The sequence below is a fragment of the Sapajus apella genome, unplaced genomic scaffold (genome assembly GCF_009761245.1).
Source record: "Sapajus apella isolate SASKATOON/1434 unplaced genomic scaffold, GSC_monkey_1.0 scaffold352, whole genome shotgun sequence".
In the NCBI taxonomy this organism is placed as follows: Eukaryota; Metazoa; Chordata; class Mammalia; order Primates; family Cebidae; genus Sapajus; species Sapajus apella.
The window spans coordinates 48,895-56,160 of record NW_022437292.1 but is presented as its reverse complement, the minus strand read 5'-3'; positions in this window follow the sequence as shown (position 1 = coordinate 56,160).

The window sequence follows — 7,266 nt, the reverse complement described above, 5'->3', positions numbered from 1 at the left end:
GTTCACTGGAGTCTCCTCCTCCTGGGCTCAAGCAATTTTCCTGCCTCAGCCTCCCTAGTAGTTGGCACCACAGGGGCACACTGCCATGCCCAGCTAACTTTTGCATTTTTGTAGGGAGGAGGCTTCACCATGTTGGTCAGGATGGTCTTGAGCTCTTGACCTCGTGATCTGTCCGCCTTGGCCTCCCAAAGTGCTGAGATGACAGGCGTAAGCCACCATGCCAGGCCTAATATGTTTTCTCACACAGGATAACAGGGACTTGGCAGATGTGTCTACATTAAAGATCTTGCGGCTGGGTGCGGTGGGTCATGCCTGTCATCCCAGCACTTTGGTACTTTGGGAGACCAAGGTGGGCAGATCACCGGAGGTCGGGAGTTCAAGACCAGCCTGACCAACATGGAGAAGCCCTATCTCCACTAAAAATACAAAATTAGCCTGCGTGGTGGCACAGCCTGGTAGTACCAGCTACTCGTGAGGCTGAGAATTGCTTAAACCGCGGAGGCGGATGTTGCAGTGAGCCTAGATGGAGCCACTGCACTCCAGCCTGGGCAACAGGAATGACACTGTGTCTCAAAAAATAAATAAAAAATCAGTGGTTACCTGGGTTGAGAGAAGAGGGCATAAGGATAAAAAGGTGGTGCACAGAGGGTTTTGGGGGCAGTGAAACTACTCTGTGTGACACTGTCATGGTGGACATGTAACCTCATGCATTGGGTAAAACCTGCAGAAGATATACCCTAACATGGACTACGGACTGGGCTGTGCACACACAGAATGCAAACATCCTGCCCCTGAAAAGCAGAGAAGGGTCCACGCCAGAGTGCAGGTTGATGGAGGTAGGGCCTGAGGGCCTCCCCCACTGGGCTGGAAGAAGCTCACTCAACTTAAACATACGCTGCCTCCCAAATCCAAAGAGATACATTCAGTGGTGAGCCTCCTCTTTGGTGATGGGAAGGACAGGGCTGGAGGCAACAATGTATCCTTCTCTAGATGTCAAGCAAGAGGGTAATGAACACAAACAACCCACCTCCAAGGTGCACACATTTCTTTCATAACAATCAGAAAGTGTCTTTCCATACTAAAGAAAGGGTAAAAGAGCCGTTTACAGGCCCCAGACACATAGTGCTTATCTAAGCAGACTGTATTTGTTTATTTATTTATTTATTTTTGAGACAGAATCTTACTCTGTCACCCAGGCTGGAGGGTAGTGCTGGGATCAAAGCTCACTTTAACCTCCACCTCCCGGGTTCAAGCAATTCTGCCTCGGCCTCCCGAGTAGCTGGGATTACAGGCATGCATCACCACACCAAGGCTAATTTATTTTTTGAGATGGATTTTCACTCTTGTTGCCCAGGCTGGAGTGCAATGCACAATCTCGGCTCACCACAACTTCTGCCTCCAAGGTTCAAGCGATTCGCCTGCTTCAGCCTCCCAAGTAGCTGGGACTACAGGCATTTGCCACCATGACTGGCTAATTTTGTATTTTTAGTAGAGAAGAGGTTTATCCATGTTGGTCAGTCTGGTCTCAAACTCCCAGCCTCAGGTGATCGGCCTGCCTCGGCCTCCCAAAGTGCTGGATACAGGTGTAAGCCACCTCGGCTGGCCCTAATTTTTGTAATTTTACTAGAGACAGAGTTTCACTCTGTTGCCAGGCTGGTCTCAAACTCCTGACCTCAGGTGATCCTCCCTCTCTGGCCTGCCAAAATGCTGGGATTACCGGCGTGAGCCACCATGCTGGGCCATAAGCAGAAACTTCGAACTTGTCTATATGGACTTCTGTCTCTGACCCATTGCCAGCCTCCAATCCCTACCACTGGGATCTTCCCTTGTCTGGAATCCTTGCCTACTTTCCAGTTCCCAGCCCTCCGGCCAGACCATGTGACTCCCAGAAAGTCCTCCACAAGAAATGACCTGGCGCTGGAACGCAGGCAGCCAATGAGGCAGGCTCAGGGTTTATTCTGCACCCCAATCCCTGCCAGGGATCCAAAGAAAAGAGAAAATAATCCCTAGACTGGGCAAGGTGACTCATGCCTGTCATTCCAGCACTTTGGGAGGCCGAGGCGAGCGGATCACCTAGGTCAGGAGTCGGAGACCTGTCAGGTTCAGCTCTTCCTGCAGTGCACCTGTGGCTGATTTGTAGAAGCCCCACAGGGTTTACAGCTGAAAGAGTAAGGTAGGACCTCACTAGGGAGATGGCCCTAAGAATGTGTCACTCTTTCTATCCAAAATTTATCACTCTGGGAAGAACTCCAAGCTAAGTTTGAGAAAGAAAGGTTTCCTCTGTTCAGAACACAGACTGTCAGCTTACCCAAAGGCAGGCCAGGGTGAGGTGGGGAATGAGCTAGCTGACAGGTCCTGGCTCCACCTCTCACTTATAGGAGCTTTGGTGACAACATTCTCTCTCATCCCTGACTTCCATGAGTAATCCCAGGTCTTCCAACTGCATCTGTCTATGATCAGTCAAATGAGGAATTACACACGAAGCTGAACTGGGATTCTGAAGCAAGGAGTAGTGACTATTCTCCATTCTAAAGCCTCAAATCCTAGCTGGGTGCGGTGGCTCATGCCTGTAATTCCAGCACTTTGGGAGGCTGAGGCAGGCAGATCACAAGGTAGGGAGTTCAAGACCATTGTGACCAACATGATGAAACCTGTCTCTACTAAAACTACAAAATTCAGCTGGGTTAGGTGGTGGACACCTACAATCCTTACTACACAGGAGGCTGAGGTAGAAGAATTGCTTGAATCCAGGAGGTGGAGGTTGCAGTGAGCCAAGATCGCACCACTGTGCTCCAGCCTGGGAGACAGAGTAAGACTCTGTCCCAAAAACAAAACAAAACAAACAACAACAACAAAGAAAGGAGGAATTCTCAGACCAGAGTCTAAAAGTTTCATGAGACAGATGATCTGGGCTGCAAGGTCAGAGCTGCAGTCACCCACCTAGCAGAAATGATGTCACAGGCTGGCTTGGTGATGAAAGGAAGCCAAAGTCCCATCCTTGGGTCATGGGCCTGCACTCCCAGTAACATCCCCACACTGGGAGGAAGCTGGGGGAGCTGCCCTTTCCCAATGCTCCTGCTGTCTTGTCTATCTGGCAGCCTCATCCTGACCACCTCTGGAGCAGCCCTCTGGAGCAGAGGGAGGCAGGAAGCACCATTCACATCTGGTCTCCTTCCTGGCCAATGTACTTTCCAAATGTTCCCTCCATGGGCTCTGGCAAGTTCTTGGTTTTCAGAAGACACTTGAGGTTGGGAGAGCTGCCCTGAGCTTGGGCCCAGGATTGTGGAGCCCACTAACTTCCCAGGACTGTTGCTGGAGGACTGGAATGAGGGGGATGGTGCAGGAGTGACCCCTGAAGACATTTGAGCAAGAGGCAGCAGCAAGGCTAAATGGCAACAGCACAGGCTAGGGAGTTTCTGCCACCAACTCGGCTGAGGGACTTTTTCTTTTTTATTTTTTTTTATTTGAGACAGAGTCTCACTCTGTAGCCCAGGCTGGAGTGCAGTGGTATGATCTCGGCTCAGGGCAACCTCTGCCTCCCAGGTTCAAGCGATTCTCCTGCCTTAGCCTCTTGAGTAGCTGGAATTACAGGTGCCCATCACCACCACACTTGGCTAATTTTTTTTCTTTTCCTAGTAGAGACAGGGTTTTACCATGTTGGCTGGGCTGGTCTTGAACTCCTGACCTCAGGTGGTCTGCCCACCTTGGCCTCCCAAAGTGCTGGGATTACAAGCGTGAACCCACATCTGGCCTGGCTGAGGGACTTTCAACAACTCATGGCTCCCTGTCAGTGCCCTACTCTCTAAGGGATGAATGATCATTAGCATGAAGTTGGCTGTGAAGATATTTAACAGACATAAAGTACTTAATAAGCATCCAATAAATAAAACTGGCTGGTGGTCTTAAGATTCTGCAGTGTACTTGATATGCAGCTGGCATATGGGACAGATAAATGATACCTGTCTCCTGCATTCCACAAGCACTTCCTGACAAAGGCCAAACCCACATTTACTATCTGTTCACAGGCCTTATCCCAGTCACATCATCTGCCCTTGGAGAGAAGCAATATACTCATAAAAAATCAACTTGCAGGCTGTGCATAGTGGTTCACGCCTGTAATCCCAGCATTTTGGGAAGCCAAGACATGAGGATCACTTGAGCTCAGGATTTGGAGACCAGCCTGGGCAACATAGCAAGACTCCCACACTACAGAAAAAGTAATTTTAAAAAATTAGCCAGGCAGGGCACAGTTGTTCACACCTGTAATCCCAGCACTTTGGGAGGCCAAGGTGGGCAGATCACCTGAGATCAGGAGTTTGAGACGAGCCTGGAAAACATGAAGAAATCATGTCTCTACTAAAATACAAAAAATTTACCAGTGCATGGTGGTGCATGTCTGTAGTCCCAGCTACTCAGAAGGCTGAGGCAAGGGAATTGCTTAAATCCAGGACGTGGAGGTTGCAGTGAGCTGTGATCACACCACTGCACTCCAGCCTGGGCAACTGAGCAAGACTCTGCCTCATAAAAAAAAAAAAGACAAACCCTAGGTTGAAAATGTTCTTCCATCACCAAACCCATCCCAGGCCTTCTCAGGCCCTCGTCTCATTGCATTGAGCCGAGATCGTAAGTGAGGCTGTAGTGAGGTGAGATCACTACACTCCAGCCTGGTGACAGAGTGAGACTCTGTCTCAAAACATAAATAATAAACAATAAGAGGAGATGGGGGATGAGAGTCAGAGACTGGAAGAGGCTGAACTGCCAGCTGTGAAGGTAGAGAAAGGGGCCTCAAGCCAAGGGATGAAGGTGCCTCTAGATGCTGGGAAAGGAGGGAACCGAGTTCTCCCCTGGATCCTCCAGGAGGGCGCAACCCTGCCCACATCTTGATTTTTAGCCCAGTGAGACTGATTTTCCTGTACTCCAGACTTGTCAGATAACAATTCTGTGTTGTTATGGCTGGGTACGGTGGCTCACATCTGTAATCCCAGCACTTTGGTAGGCAAAGGTGGGCTGATCACCTGAGGCTGGGAGTTTGAGACCAGCATGATCAACAAGGACAAACCCTATCTCTACTAAAAATACAAAGTTAGTGGGATGTGGGGCAAATTCCTGTAAACCCAGTTACTCAGGAGGTTGTAGCAGGAGAATCGCTTGATCCTGGGAGATGGAGTGTTGCCATAGGCCACACTGGAGTGCACCACTGCACTCCAGCCTGTGCAACAGAAGTGAAACTCCATCTAAAAGACACAAAAACAAAACAAATATTTCCGTTGTTTTCAGCCACTAGGTTTGCAGTGATCTGTTACAGTGGCAGGAGGAAACTGATCTGGTGCTCACAAATGCTTGCTGCATGAGTGAGGGCACTGGTGAAAGAATGCCGAGCAGCTGTGGAATAGGGCCCAGGACCCAGGGGACTGTGCTGGCCACTGTGTGCCACCTATTGTGAGACCCTGGGCCTGGAACATTATCCCAGGGCCTCCATTTTCTGTTCTGGAACATGGGGGTCACTCTTGCTAGCCTCTCAGACTGGGAGGAGTAAGGGGAAGGGTCCTCTCCAAGTGTGGAGCCAGCCAGCACCCAGAAGGTTCCTCTGCTGCAGCCAGGCATATCCCAGTGTCCCTTCCAAGACCCTCAGCTCCATCCTGCCAGGAGCTTGTTCTAAGATCTTTCATATATTCACTCACCTACTCACCATTAGTTCATGTGACTGTCACCCTCTTTCCTGAAAGAGGCATAGAGAGGCGAAGTAATTGCCCCAAGGTAGCTCAGCTGTTAAAGGGCAGAATGAAGGCAGCTCATCATGGCTCATGCCTGTAATCCCAGCAATTTGGGATGCCAAGGTGGAAGGACCACTTGAGCCCAGGAGTTCAAGACCAGCCTGAGTAACACAGTGAGACCCCATCTCTACTAAAAATTTTCAGAAATTAATTAGCCAGCATCTAGTACATACCTGTATATTCCCCACTACTCAGGAGGCTGAGTTGGGAGGATTGTTTGAGCCCAGGAGGTCAAGGCTGCTGTAAGTTATGATGACACCACTGCACTCCAGCTTGAGCAACAGAGTGAGACCCTGTCTTAGGAAAAAAAAAAAAGGCCAGGTGTGGTGGCTCACACCTGTAATCCTATCACTCTGGTAAAAGAGGCAGGTGGATCACCTGATTTCAAAAGTTCAAGACCACATTGAGATACCATCTCACGCCAGTTAGAATGGCGATCATTAAAAAATCTTGAGACAACAGATGCTGGAGAGGATGTGGAGAAATAGGAACACTTTTACACTGTTGGTGGGAGTGTAAATTAGTTCTACCATTGTGGAGGACAGTGTGGCAATTCCTCAAGGACCTAGAAGTAGAAATTCCATTTGACCCAGCAATCCCATTACTGGGTATATATCCAAAGGATTACAAATCATTCTACTATAAGGACACGTGCACACAAATGTTCATTGCAGCACTGTTTACAATAGCAAAGACCTGGAACCAACCCAAATGCCCATCGACGATAGACTGGATAGGGAAAATGTGGCACATATACACCATGGAATATTATGCAGCCATCAAAAACGATGAGTTTGGGTCCTTTGTAGGGACGTGGATGAACCTGGAAATCATCATTCTCAGCAAACTGACAGAAGAGCAGAAGATCAAACACCGCATGTTCTCACTCATAGGCGGGTGTTGAACAATAAGAACACATGGACACAGGGAGGGAAGCACTACACACTGGGGTCAGTTGGGGGGAAAAAGGGGAGGGACGGTGGGGGGTGGGGAGCTGGGGAGAGATAGCAAGGGGAGAAATGCCAGATGTAGGTGATGGGGAGGAAGGCAGCAAATCACACTGCCACGTGTGTTCCTATGCAACAATTTTGCATGTTCTTCACATGTACCCCCAAACCTAAAATGCAATAAAATAAATAAATGGGAAAAAAAGAAAAAAAAAAGTTCAAGACCAGCCTGGCCAACATACTGAAACCCCATTGCCACCAAAGATACAAAAATTAGCTGGGTGTAGTAACGGGTGCCTCTAATTCCAGCTACTTAGGAGCCTGAGGCAGGAGAATCGCTTGAACCCAAGGGACAGAGGTTGCAGTGAGCTGAGATTGTAATTTTTGTATTTTTAGTAGACATGGGGTTTCATCATGTTGGCCAAGCTGGTCTTGAACTCCTGACCTGAGGTAATCCACCCACCTCAGCCTCTCAAAGTGTTGGGTGCTGGGATCACAGGCATGAACCTCCTCACCCAGCCTACAGTCTTCCTTCCCTCCTTCCC